The sequence below is a fragment of the Rana temporaria genome, chromosome 12 (genome assembly GCF_905171775.1).
Source record: "Rana temporaria chromosome 12, aRanTem1.1, whole genome shotgun sequence".
NCBI lineage: Eukaryota > Metazoa > Chordata > Amphibia > Anura > Ranidae > Rana > Rana temporaria.
In genome coordinates this window covers 34838291-34853572 of record NC_053500.1, presented here as the reverse complement: position 1 = coordinate 34853572, position 15282 = coordinate 34838291, and positions in this window count along the sequence as shown.

Below are 15282 nucleotides of genomic sequence, written 5' to 3'. Positions count from 1 at the left end.
ACTGGCTGCCCGTGTGAAAGAGCCCTTAGGCTTTGCTTCCAGCAGGGGAAGGCCATTAGACCTTATGTGCATAATTGCCTCGGGTCAGTGACTCTAAGTATTAATGTAAGAGGACCAAAGTTATGGCCCGTACACATGATTAAAAAATTGGAAGAAAAATACAGCTTTCAACGCGATCGTACGATCATCGGATCGTTAGTACAGAGATTTCAAAAGCCGATCACGACAGTTCATCCGATATCTGAAAATTTGTCTCGCACGATTTTTGTTTAATCATTACAGTCGTCATCCGAAAATACATTACAAATACAATCCAACACATGACATCACTTCCCTTTTTTTTTTTCTGTCATACGAGATTTTTTTCGTAACTTTTGTAAACGCTTCATTTTTGATGATCGACTTGCATGCAAAAAAAAAATAAACTGATGTTTTGTTGTCCGATTTTCAGGTCGTGTGTATGGGGCATTACAGAGAGTCATAGCAGCCTCTATTCTTGGAAAAGTTTCCCTTTTGAAGCCTAATTAATTGAACTTAACATAGACCATAACTAAATATTTCAGGTGCATCAGAATAAAAGGTGTTTGAAGTCTTACAAATAGATTGCATGAAAACAAAAGGCCTATCCCCTGCCAGTAGGCTGTAAAGGACAAGCAGTGGTCTATCTGCAGTGGCCTCACAAACGCCCTGCTAAGCCAGAACTAGGTAGCGCCCTCCAGTCATCGGAGTATGAACTGTGTTTGATTGCAGAGCTCTATGTTTACCTCTGCAGGGCAGCATGTTGGACCTTTGCAGAGAGACCACGGCTTCCACACAGGGAGCAAGGGCCCCCCTCTACACCATACTGGCAGTGGACAGGCTTTCCTGCTCAGGATGTGGCTGCTTTCTAAATAATATAGACCAAACCATCGCACACTTTGTTTTGCTGAACCTGGAATATATTTGGGTCATTTTAAACTGATAACCCAGTTAGGCTTTAACCACGTGCCACACATGGTGTCGTTTGTGGGCTGATGAATAAGTGTGAAATCTTCCGCTACTTTTTTTTTTTATATTGGCGCCTATATAATTAAGATTCTTATTTGATTTAATTTATATTTTAATGTCTTAAATCTAGTGAAGCTGTGCAACACATACTGTCCATGCTTTATTTAACCCTAATTTGCTGATTTGTTGTAGAGCAGGGATAGGCAACCTGGGGACCTCCAGCTGGTGTGGAACTACATTTCCCACGAGGCAATGCAAGGCTGTCAGTTACAATTACTACCAGAGGCATGATGGGACTTGTAGTTCTGCAACAGCTGGGAGGGCCCCAGGTTGCCTCCCCCTGTTGTAGAGACTGGACAGCTGAAAATCGGCCTTTATTGCACTTCTGCAGAACCACCTCTTGGGGGCAGCAGAGCTCCTTATGAACCTCTACCACTGTATATACACAGTATGTTTCAGTTTTATGTCGTTGCAATCATGTGCCTTTTTATCAAGCTACTTTTTTGCTTGTAGAGTTGCAAATCTGTTTATTTCTAGGAAGCAAATCATTGATTCTTTTTTTTATGTCATGGTGTTCTCTGGGTGAAAGAAACTAAAAAAAACATATATAACCATTATGAAAGGGAAGATACATAGAAACAAATTAAATGTGTTTATTTCACCTTTTTATACTTATTTTCATTTTAGTAAAGTTCCGTAATCACCTATACAAGGTGGAACTGTATAACCGTGTACAGAACAAAGAGTGCAAGAGTGACCCAACATGAGAGGCTCTGATTCCAATAGCAGGTATACAGTAAATGGATTTTTCAAAGTTATCTCTGGAAACAGGTTGTCTCTTGAGAGCTTTTGGGCTTCCTTTCTTCCTGCTGCTTTAGAATGGGGTGTATCATGGAATCTGTTTTCAAGGGAGAACTTCAACCATTTTTACAGAAAGTTAGATTTAGGCCAGAAAATTTGCAGATAGACAGGGAACATTTTCAACGGGGAAGCTTTTGCCAAATCTGATTTTTATCTTTGAATGTCTTATAGTCGTCTAAAATGTTTGTTTTTTTTTTTTTTTTTTTTAGTGAAGATCCAGTGCTGTATTGTGCAGTTCCTCTGGCGATATCCTCTTTTTGAGGTTCGCGCCCTTGATAAGGTATATACAGCAGCTGTATGAGAAGGTAGAGGAGGGGACTGGTGGAGGAAATCACAATACTAGATGGGTCCGGCCAGTATATAGTTACTCTACATATATCTACAGCTGAACAAACTATGCATTACTTTTTATTACTTGTTAGTAAGTGCTTGTCTGAAGAATGAAGAGCAAACAATTTGCAAGGTATTTCATAGAAATCTGGACGTTTTCTTGAAACCCTTCAGGGCCAGTTCACACCATAGAAATGCATTCCGGATGCTTTACAGATGCTTTTCTGCATACATGTTTTTGATGCGCAACAGTGCGTTTTTTGATGCGGTCCAGTGCATTCCCCCCCCCCCCCCTTATCTTAACTTTAAATAAGGACATGTTTTAGTGCATTTTTGATATGTTTTACAGTGCAGGAAAAATGCAGTATGTTCTACTTTTTTTCTTTTTTCTTTATTTTTTCCTGGAACGCACTGGTGGGAACTATGCATAATAAAACCATATACAGTATATACTCGAGTATAAGCCGATGCACCTAATTTTACCACAAAAAACTGGGAAAACCTATTGACTCGAGTATACGCCTAGAGTGTCCATCTGCATGCCTCACTGTGCCCATGACTAGACTTGGGCCTCGTACACACGATAGTTTAACCAGAGGACAACGGTCTGAAGGACCGTTGTCATCGGTTAACCTATGAAGCTGACTGATGGTCCGTCGTGCCTACACACCATCCGTTAAAAAAACTATCGTGTCAGAACGCGGTGACGTAAAACACGACGACGTGCTGACAAAAAAAAACTAAGTTCAATGCTTCCAAGCATGCGTCGACTTGATTCTGAGCATGCGTGGATTTTTAACCGATAGATGTGCGTACTAACGATCGTTTTTTTCCCATCGGTTAGGAATCCATAGGTTAATTTTAAAGCAAGTTGGCTTTTTTTAACCTAAGGTTAAATAACCTATGGGGCACACACACGATCAGTTTGGACCGATAAAAACGGTCCATTAGACCGTTGTCCTCTGGTTAACCTATCGTGTGTACGAGGCCTAACGTTTAACATAGGAGTCTAGGGAAGGGGTGCCCGGCTTTAAAAAAAATCGGTGCTCCCTGGCCGTAGGTCCCACAGACAACAAACTTTGCGCACTTGTAAAGGATAAATGGGGCTACATGTGTGGCAAGTTCCGGGTCCAGGGGACGTACGGCCGGCCTGAACTGGGTCCCCAAAATCCGGGAGATCCGGCATATAAAGGTGACTCGAGTATAAGCCGAGGGGGGCATTTTCAGCACCAAAAAATGTGCTGAAAAACTCGGCTTATACTCGAGTATATACAGTAACCTACTCTCCATGCGTTTTTGATCACATTTCTCTGTGTACAGTTTCCTTAACCACTTGACCTCCGGAAAGGTTTACCCGTCTTCATGACCAGGCCATTTTTTGCGATACGGCGCTGCGTTTCTTTAACTGGCACTTGCGTGGCCGTGCGACGCTGTACCCAAATAAAATGTATGTGCTTTATTTTCCCCCAAATAGAGTCTTCTTTTGGTGGTATTTGATCACCGCTGCAGTTTTTATTTTTGTGCTATAAACAAAAAAAAATATTTTGGGGAAAAAAACAACAATATTTTTACTTTCTGCTATCAAACATATACTTATTAAAAAAAAAATCGAATTTCTTCATCAATGTAGGCCAATATGTATTCTGCTACATATTTTTGGTAAAAAAAATCCCAATAAGCGTATATTGATTGGTTTGCGTAAAAGTTATACCGTCTACAAGCTATGGGACATTTTAATTTTATTTGTCACTAGTAATGGCGACGATTAGCGACTTATAGCGGGACTGCAATGTTGCATTCGACAATTTGGACACTAACTGACACTTTTTGTGGACCAGTGACACTAATCGGTGCACAAAATATGCACTATCACTGTACTAATGACACTGGCAGGAAAGGGGTTTACACCGGGGCGAGCCTGTGTTTCTGTGTATCGTGGGGAAGGCATGGATCAATGTCTGCTTTGCAGGAACACAGGATCAATGCCTTCCCTACTGACAGAACCGCGATTTGCCTTGTTTATATAGATGGACTGCTGTTCTGCCACTATGCTGAATAATCGGCGGGTGTTGGCGCACGTCACGTCCGTGGTACCCGCAGATCAGCTCCCACTGTGTATAATCACAGTGGGAGCGGGCCGGTGCCCATGTACGCCCCAGACCCTGAAGTGTCGAATCACGTACTTCTACTTTGTGTGTCTGCTGGCAACAGGAAAGGTTGTTACTGGCAGGATCTCCAGGTATGAAACTTTCTAGCAGGTTTACAAACATTGAATTGCTTACGAAAACTGTATACTGTGATGCAAAAAATACCAATAAATAGATTTTCAGACCTTTTGCATACTAACAATCTAGAAGCAGGGTATCTATTCTGGCAAGAGACATATCTAGCATCCAGCCCGGCAACAGGCAGCCTGTCAGTCTGGTATAGACTTTGACAGGCTGCCTGTAATGCGGCTGGATGTTGCAGCTCTCCCTCCTGGGTGCACTAGAACGCTGGGAGCGATTAACTGCTCCTACACGGCGCTGCAGGCCTTATGGCAAAACCTGCGATTTACATTGCATTTATACTAAATACTTATGACTGCTAAAGCTTCCTAAATGCTGGAAGCATACCATGCTCTTTAGAGTTGTGGTTTAGAGCTAAAAATTAAAGGATTTGTAAATGTTTTAAAAAAAAAAGTGTCATACAGTACTTACCTCCTCTGTGCAGTTGGTTTTGCACAGTGGCCCCCGAACCTCCTCTTCTGGGGTCCCTCAGCGGCGCTCCTCTTCTTTTTGAGTCCCCTGTTGGAGAGCTGCTCTTTCTCGGGGCACTCATGCGGGTGTGCTCCCGTGTCCTGCTGGTGCGTCCATTGACACAGACAGCAGGACTTGGCCACGTATCATTGGATTTGATTGACAGCAGTGGGAGCCAATAGCTGCGCTGCTATCCACCTATCAAATCAGGACCCAAGACACCGGCTAGAGCTGCTGTGCTCATCCCTGTCGCTGGAAAGACCGGGTTAAGCGAAGAAAAAGGGGGGCTTCTGCATCACAGGTTTTTCACCTTAATGCATTAAAGTGGATGTAAACCCGAATCTTTTTTTTTTTTTTTTTTCTCTATATGTCACAATGTAGAGTATAAGATTTCCTATCATCTGTGCCCAGTCTTGCCACACAGAGTTAATCCAGCTCTGAGCAATCCTCTTTTATTGTTCAGTGTAATAAAACGGACTTGAACCCCTTTCACACTGGGCGGATCAGTAATGATCTGCCCCGTGAACCTCCGCTTACTCAGCGGGGATCGCTCCGTTGATCCCCGCTGAGCCGGCGGATGACAGGGCGGTCCCCACACACTCTGCAGGGACCGCCCTGTCTTCTCTCCGCTCTCCCCTATGGGGGGATTGGATGAACACGGACCGTGTGCCCGTGTTCACCCGATCCGCCAGATGGATGGAAAAGTCGTTTTTTTTCTCCGTCATACTTAGGCGGGTCGGATGTCAACGGGCATGTCACCGCTGACATCCGTGGCTCCATAGAGGAGAACGGAGCGCCCGTTCAGGTCCGCCTAAAAAACTGGCAACGGTCCGCCCGTGTGAAAGAGCCCTTACAGAGAAAAACCTTAGTCCGTTCCGCCCCCTTGCTGTGAGTGACAGGTTATTTACATTTCTCATGCACTAGCCTGGAGACGGGCATTATTTTTTAATTCCCACCCCCACTCCTTTTCTGAAGTCATGGGGTAACTTTTCTGGATTTTGACTGGATGTTGGTGATCATAGCAGAATTCAGTGTAAGGAATACATAGGAAAAAATGCATGTTGACAAGGGGAGTGTAGAAGAGGGCGGGGACTCTACTGACATCACGACTCCACCCACCGAGGCAGATCACCAGTAAATACATTAGGATTGATTTACTAAAACCGTAGAATGCAAAATTCAGTGCAGCTTCGCATTGTAGCCAATCGGCTTCTAACTTCAGCTTGTTTAATTAAGCTTTGACAATAAACCTGGAAGCTGATTATTGGTTTCTATGAGGAGCTGCACCAGATTTTGAACTCTCCCGTTTTATAAATCAATCCCATAGTGTCAGACTTGGTGCAGTTTAATTGGGAGCTGCCGCACTTCTTTAACCAGTACGTGAGGATTCAGCGTGGAATAGATCTGCACCGAGTTTAATGGTTGCTGTGCTCTTCAGGACTCGGTAAGAAGGAGTTGGTCCTGAAGTGTGACGTGTTAAGCATTTACTAATAAGGTGAATCTAGTGTCAGAGGGGTGCACAGCAGAGGATAGCGGGTTATCTTGTGATAGCCGGTCTTAGGTTGGGACTTTTCAGAGTTTACAATTCCTGACCGCTTAGCGCTATACAGGCATACCCCGCTTTAAGTACACTCACTTTACATACACTCGCAAGTAAGGACATACCCGCGAGTGTATGTAAAGTGCCTTACAAGCACTGTACAGACATTTTGCAGCCACAGTAGAAGAAGCTGAAGCTCAGAGAGTATAGCCCGCCCTGTTCCAGTGTGCCCCTGACACCCCCACTACAGCCCCTGAGACCTTAACTACAGCTCCTAACACCCCCTGACCCCCCACTACGCCCTATAAGTGAAAAAAGGTATTGTTTCACTTTAAGTACATTTTCGTTTTACATACATGCTCTGGTCCCATTGTGTACTTAAAAGTGGGGTATGCCTGTATGTATTCTCTAGGTGGTCTTTTATGATCATGTATGTTTTCTCTGTTACAAAAGATAAGCTTAAATCATGGCGGGCAAAATCGCAAGCTCTGAGATTCACTGCTTTGGGAAAAATTAATGTTTTTGTTAACTTTGCTCTTCCTTTTTGTTATTTAGAATATATTTATTTTCACGTTTTATGGAAACAAAACTTTTATGTCTGGAAAAAATAAAATCCAAAGGAAAGTCCAGTGTCTGTCAATCTTCTGTTTGAAATGTGAGTAATGTCTCTGAATATTTCATACAAGCAGCCTTGAAGTGTCTGTCTTTAAAGTGGAGTTTCATCCAGATTTTTTATTTTATTTTTTTACCAAAAATAAAAAAATAAATTGAAATAAATAAATATGTATACTTACCAGAAAGGGCTGTTGCTATGCGGTAGTAGCTCTTATGCCTTTTCCTCCACTGCGCTCCTCTTCTTCTTCGTCCTCCGTCGCGGTGTCTTCTGGTGAATGGGGCGCGCTGCCTTCTGGGAACTGTGTGTATCCCCGGAGGCAGCCACCCATTCACAAAGCGCCGTGCGAGTCGCGCATGCACAGTAGGAAACTGGCAGTGAAGCTGTAAGGCTTCACTGCCCGTTTCCCTTAGGCCCCTTTCACATTGAGGCGTTTTTCATGCGGTACATCGCTAAAAATAGCGCTGCTATACCGCATGAAAAAAACCTGCCCTGTAGTGTTCAATTTGAAAGCCCGAAGGTGTGTGAACACACCGCTCCTATACCGCAGTAAAGATGCGGCTAGCAGGACTTTTGGAGCGCTCCTGCTAGCACACCGCTTCAGTTTGAAAGCCTTCGGGCTTTCACATTGAACACTACAGGGCAGGTTTTTTTCATGCGGTATAGCAGCGCTATTTATAGCAGCGCATGAAAAACGCCTCAATGTGAAAGGGGCCTAAGGGAAACGGGCAGTGAAGCCTTACAGCTTCACTGCCAGTTTCCTACTGTGCATGCGCGACTCGCACGGCGCTTTGTGAATGGGCGGCTGCCTCCGGGGATACAGACAGTTCCCAGAAGGCAGCGCGCCCCATTCACCAGAAGACACCGCGACGGAGGACGAAGAAGAAGAAGAAGAAGAGGAGCGCCTTCCCATTGAAATCAATGGGAAACCGCGGTAATACCGCCCGCAACGCAACCCTTTTTCGGCCGCTAGTGGGGGTTAAAACCTCACCGCTAGCGCCCGAATATCGCGGTAAATACGACGGTATAGCGGCGCTACAAATAGCGCGGCTATACCGTCACCGCGGCTCTATCCCCAATGTGAAAGCAGCCTTGGTCAGGACGGAGGCGCCAGGACCGAGCGATTGCTGTCAGGGGCCCATCATCGCTGGAGCCTAGGACAAGTAAGTGTCCTTATTAAAAGTCAGCAGCTACAGTGTTAGTAGCTGCTGACTTTTTAAAAAAAAAAAGTGCGGGTGGAATCCCGCTTTAAATTGTAATTCCATCTAGCAGGTTTTATATTGTAGAGCAGGAGTTATTAGCTGGTGTTTTTTCACCTTTTTGGTCAGCTAAGTTCAAAAATATTTGCTGATTTTACTAGAAATCTTGAGCTGATAACTTCCTGTGTATAAGGAGGAGGGATATGTGGTCTTTGTAATAGGTAGTGATGACGCCACATGGTTGGGACCTTTTATAGCTATGTTGAGGAAAAGAACGTTACATTTTTTTGGGTATTTCAACAGTTACATTATTCTGCCCTTGTGTTTAAAGGGATAAAAACATAGGGAATTGTGAATGTTTTACAGAGATGATTTTATTTTCGCCCATTTAGTCTTGATGTACCTTTTTTAAATGGCCAGTGTAAGCACTGAGAAGCAAGTCGGCATGATCTCAGGGAGGCTTGTTGTTTATGTGGTGGGGCAGTTGACAAAGGTTGATGCATTTACCATAACTTAGATTCTATAGTTCTATCATTTGCCTCTCCATGTTACTCTTGTCAATGGTTATCCTCCATTTCATGCCCTAAGATTTTGCATAGCAGGCTGTGTGACAGACTCACCGGGACAGAGGGGACTGAATGCTAACCTCTTGCCTTGCGATCATGGGCCCTGGCATTTGGGGGAACGATGCTCTTTGTGAGCGGTATGTCTGGGGACCCTGTATATGCCATATTAGAGTGACCGATTTGTACTGTTGGGACATACAGTGTAAGGAGATGCTAATGCTCTCACCTCCAGCCATCTGTCTGTTCTCTGTGCTAATTGACCAGGCTATTGTGTGAAGAGGTCCTGTGTTTACACTTATGATAATGTGTATTGTATAGCACAGGGATATGCAATTAGCGGACCTCCAGCTGTTGCCAAACTACAAGTCCCATGAGGCATAGCGAGATTCTGACAGCATCAAGCATGACACCCAGAGGCATGATAGGACTTGTAGTTTGGCAACAGCTGGAGGTCCGCTAATTGCATATCCCTGGTATAGCAGGTGAGCGAGGAGACGTGACGTCTACCTGAAAGGTCACATCTATGAGTCACCTAGTCTAGGTAAATGATTAGTTAATTAGCTCATGTTAATTTATGTTCTGGTTACCTCCTCTTAAACTGTATATAAGGTTGTATTCTTGGTTCTATTAAACACTCCATGTTCAGCAGACAAACAAGTCTCGTCTCGTTGTGTGCTTGAGAGCAGCTGGAATATCTGATATCTATATCCAGACTGATAGGAAGCGGTATGACGGAAATACTCAAGCGGAGTGTGGGACGTTCCGTTACAGGCTGTAGGTTTTCTTTGTATCTTTACCCCCATTCTTGTCTCATGGTGGGTTGCACGGGATAATTTTTACTTGGGGTGTATCCAAAGTTAGTGGTGATTTATCACAATAGATCTAGATTTTCATTGACTTCAGGCTACTCCTAAGGAACCTTGAACCAGATTTGTGTGTTGCAATGTAGGAGTGCCATCCTTCAAGAAGTTTGTAAATGTAGCAGCTTAAATTACGGGTAAGTCCTTTTTGTAGAAAAATGTATTAAAAGCTGCCAATGTGTTTCACAATGTTGCTTTCCTCAAGGCTTAGAACTGCGACCTGAAAAGCGCTGTGAAGGCGTCTGGGGCGCCTCAGTTTAGTGTGTTACAGCTTGGAGTGCTAGGAAAATAGAAACTGTCTGGTGGCTGAGCACTTTGTCTTTAAAGTGGATGTAAACTTGATTCATAAAATTTGAGCTGGGCACATATATCTGCAGTGTTTTGTTATCTCTCTTCAATGAGCTAAGTCCTGTAGCATTCTTCTGTTATCACCCTGATAACTACTGACATATCCGATAAAAGTGGCCTGAGGTTGCTAAAAGGGGAGGGGAGGTTGCTAAAATAGATTAGCAGGGAGTTGGCCCTGTTACAAAACACCTCAGAGTCTCTGCCTAGGTAGAGAGGGGGATGTGCGTCTTTCCTTCAATCAGAAATTTTAGCCATTTTGGCTGTATTGCCAGACATCCTGATTCAGGAACCTCGTTACGCCGACTGCAGCCTAAGATATGCGTGGCATAAGGCTCTTATGCCCGCATATCTTAGGCTGCATTCTTGCGATGGCCGCTAGGTGGCGTTCCCGTTGTGCTCTGCGTATAGTATGCAAATTGCATACTAACGCCGATTCACAACGTTACGCGAGCCCTGCGTACGCAGTTTACGTCGTTTGCGTACGGTGGTTTTCGCGTAAGGCTGCCCATGCTATTAGCAGGGGCAGCCAATGTTACGTATACCAGTCGTTCCCGCGTCGTAAAATTTACGTAGTTTGCGTAAGTGAATCGTGAATGGCGCTGGACGCCATTCACGTTCACTTTGAAGCAAATGACGTACTTGCGACGTCATTTACCACAATGCACGTCGGGAAAGTTTCCCGACGGAGCATGCGCTCTACGCTCGGGGGGGGTGATGAAAAGGGATAGACAGCCCTACTGTGGGGGGAAGAATGTTAAGGGGCAGAAAGCACTACTGTTGAGTGATGCGAGAGGGGCAAAGGACCCTGGGGTAGATTCAGAAAGCAATTACGCCTGCGTATCCATAGATACGCAGCGTAATTGCTAAGTAGCGCCGGCGTATCGACTTTCTGTATTCAGAAAGCTCGATACGCCGACTGTAGCCTTAAGAGACGACTGGCATAAGTCTTTTATGCCGTCGTATCTTAGGGTGCAATCTGACGCTGGCCGCTAGGTGTCGCACCCGTAGTTTTCAGCGTAGAGTATGCTAATTGCATACTAACGCCGATTCTCAAACGTACGCACGGCCAACGCTCGTTTTTTACGCCGTTTTCGCCGTAAGGCTGCTCCTGCTATTAGGAGGCGCAGCCAATGGTAAGTATGGACGTCGTTCCCGTGTCGCGATTTTCAAAATTTGCGTCGTTTGCGTAATTTGTTTGTGAATGGCGCTGGACGCCATTTACGTTCACGTCGAAGCCAATGACATCCTTGCGACGTCATTTACCGCAATGCACGTCGGGAAATTTTCCCGACGGAGCATGCGCAGTATGTTCGGCGCGGGAACGCGCCTAATTTAAATGATCCACGCCCCCTACGGGATCATTTAAATTACGCGCGCTTACGCCGGCCCCTTTTTACGAAACGCCGCCGCAAATTACGGAGCAAATGCTTCGTGAATGAAGCGTAGCTCCAGTAATTTACGGAGGCGTAGCGTAAAAACGGTACGCTGCGCCGCCATAACAGTGCACGCCCCTAGCTGAATCTACCCCAATGTTGTGGGGGGGGGGGGGGGTGGTAGAGGATATAGAACACTACAAAAGGACACAAACATAAGAACAGGATAGTGATACAAGAGGGGGAGTGATGTTCGACAAACATGTGATTCAGACTTATGCTGGAATTTTTTTTTTTGCTGATCGGACCCCTGTTCTACACAGCATACCACTGGAGAGGCAGACCTCTGTTCCCACACAGCAGCTTGTTCCATTGACAACTGTCTAAGGGGGGATTTAGACTAATTTCCTTTTGTGTCTCCAGGATAGTAAGTGAAGGTTAATGTTCCATTGAGGCATAGCAACAAACCACACACTTGACAGAGGTCCTAATCATTCCCTACTCCAGGGGCAGAACATCTTTGTATTCCAGCTGTGATAAGACTAAAAATCCCATCATGTCTCAAGTATAACTCCCAGAGTCAGTCTTGCCGTCCCTAATGGGGCTTGTAGTTCCACAACAGTGCCAAGGTTGCCTTCCCCCTACTCTACACACCCCCCCCATATGCTTTAAGCTGCTTGTTGACTGGACTAGGGCAGAGGACAGTTCTAGGGCAGAGGACAGTTCTAGGGCAGAGGACAGTTCTAGGGCAGAGGACAGTTCTAGGGCAGAGGACAGTTCTAGGGCAGAGGACAGTTCTAGGGCAGAGGACAGTTCTAGGGCAGAGGACAGTTCTAGGGCAGAGGACAGTTCTAGGGCAGAGGACAGTTCTAGGGCAGAGGACAGTTCTAGGGCAGAGGACAGTTCTAGGGCAGAGGACAGTTCTAGGGCAGAGGACAGTTCTAGGGCAGAGGACAGTTCTAGGGCAGAGGACAGTTCTAGGGCAGAGGACAGTTCTAGGGCAGAGGACAGTTCTAGGGCAGAGGACAGTTCTAGGGCAGAGGACAGTTCTAGGGCAGAGGACAGTTCTAGGGCAGAGGACAGTTCTAGGGCAGAGGACAGTTCTAGGGCAGAGGACAGTTCTAGGGCAGAGGACAGTTCTAGGGCAGAGGACAGTTCTAGGGCAGAGGACAGTTCTAGGGCAGAGGACAGTTCTAGGGCAGAGGACAGTTCTAGGGCAGAGGACAGTTCTAGGGCAGAGGACAGTTCTAGGGCAGAGGACAGTTCTAGGGCAGAGGACAGTTCTAGGGCAGAGGACAGTTCTAGGGCAGAGGACAGTTCTAGGGCAGAGGACAGTTCTAGGGCAGAGGACAGTTCTAGGGCAGAGGACAGTTCTAGGGCAGAGGACAGTTCTAGGGCAGAGGACAGTTCTAGGGCAGAGGACAGTTCTAGGGCAGAGGACAGTTCTAGGGCAGAGGACAGTTCTAGGGCAGAGGACAGTTCTAGGGCAGAGGACAGTTCTAGGGCAGAGGACAGTTCTAGGGCAGAGGACAGTTCTAGGGCAGAGGACAGTTCTAGGGCAGAGGACAGTTCTAGGGCAGAGGACAGTTCTAGGGCAGAGGACAGTTCTAGGGCAGAGGACAGTTCTAGGGCAGAGGACAGTTCTAGGGCAGAGGACAGTTCTAGGGCAGAGGACAGTTCTAGGGCAGAGGACAGTTCTAGGGCAGAGGACAGTTCTAGGGCAGAGGACAGTTCTAGGGCAGAGGACAGTTCTAGGGCAGAGGACAGTTCTAGGGCAGAGGACAGTTCTAGGGCAGAGGACAGTTCTAGGGCAGAGGACAGTTCTAGGGCAGAGGACAGTTCTAGGGCAGAGGACAGTTCTAGGGCAGAGGACAGTTCTAGGGCAGAGGACAGTTCTAGAGAAAAGGAGCTTTTCAGGCACACAAACACTTCATCTGTTTTGCAGGTGCATCCATTGAAGTCTATATTGGGGCAAAAATGCCTGAAAAAAGTACATTTTTGAGCATGGGGCGACTGAGCGTACAAGTGTGAACAGGGACACTTGGAACGGGATTCTGTATGTTGAGCTTACTCCAGTGCAGGGAAATGAGCTGCAAAACTCAAGTTTGTCTGGCGGCGGTGTAAAGGAAAAATCCAGACTATCACAAAATCAAACTTTTATTTTTAGTACAACATGTAATGCCAAAGCAAAATCTCAGTTTATAGACAACTGACCATGATGGAATTTATGAAAGGATCTGAGCATTCATTAGGACAAGCTTTTGAAGTGCATAGGCCAATGTACAGATGATTTACAATTGCTGCCTTATTTACCTTTCCTCTGTCTGACTCCATGATCACGTGTCTTTCATGTGGGTCTATTGATTTCATCATCATGTCAAAAAATGTTTTTTTTTTATTTTTTTTAGAACTCAAAATTCAACACAGGCACTACTTTGAAATGATTATTTTTTTCCTAAGGTGCAGTATGTTGTGAACAGGTGAGTGGGGTGTGTTTCCGCGCCAAACTTATGTAAGTATGTATTAATTAATCACAGGTGGAATAATAGTAAATACTTATGTGACAAGCTGCTCCTCTGTGTCAGAACATATATGTTGTGCAATAGGATCAATGGGTGGGGAAGAGGGCGCTAGTAAAAATTAGTTTTATACCTAGTATGGGACACCCTCAGTGTGAGGATCCCAATGGTATAAGTGGGAAAAAAAATTAATTAGTATTAAACACTCTAGTGAACATAAAAAATTATATATATATATATATATATATATATATATATATATATATATATATATATATATATATATATATATATATATATATAATCAGGGCTGTGGAGTCGGGGGAAATTTTGGGTACCTGGAGTCGGAGTCGGCAAACAATGCACCGACTCCGACTCCTACTAAATTTAGATTGGAATTAAAAAAAAAAAAAAAAGAAAGTTTAAATGTCCCAATTCACAAAAAGTTATAATTAATGACTTCTCTACTGTAAGAATAAAGACCAATGCATGCAGTGCCTCACGTAACCGCAAAACGAACAGGTTAAGTGACCGTGAAGAAGCATGCTTTTCATGTGCTTCACTATATGGCACGAATATGAAAGTGTGGGGGTGCTCTCGCGCCTACCAAATAGAACTTGAGATGAGAAGTAAAATGGTATAATGAAATATGTGATAATGCTGCTCAATCTAATGGTGTATAAATATAAATAAATGGCTTGATTACTTCTTTGGGAAGGTAAGCGCTTTGTGAGCACATATTATTTGAAGATCCACATTGGAAGATCCTTGAAAACACCACATCACCATTTTTGGAGAGCTTTTGTTTTATGGAACTTTCTCAATCACATTGAATGTTGTTTGTTTATTCATGCACATGATACTCAAAGGCTTCATTATTAGCCTATATTCCTCAGGACTTATTGAGATTATATTTTGTCTGCTGACATTTCGCAGCTGTTTGTGCATGTTTTTTCACTTGCCACATGCTGGCTAGGTTATTTATTCATTATTTATGTTTTTGGCACTGTTTCATTTCTAGTTAATTATCAGTTTGATTCACTGACCAACACATTTGATACACAGTCATATCATTGCGCTCATCACTTTATCTTTCATCACTATATGGCACGCAACGCACAATTAGGAGCTGCAATACTTATACTTTCCATAGTGTTGTGTTCTGCTTTTACAGGGAACGCATGTTAGAGAACCAGTAAGTTGATCGCTCATCAAAACTTACTGTTGAAGAAGCCATCCTTGTTTATCCAGAGATCGTTAGTGATGTGGCCAGAATAGTTACTGCAATGCCACCCACCCAAGTCAGTGTCGAAAGATTATTTTCAGCCCTAAAAATAATAAAGTCTGA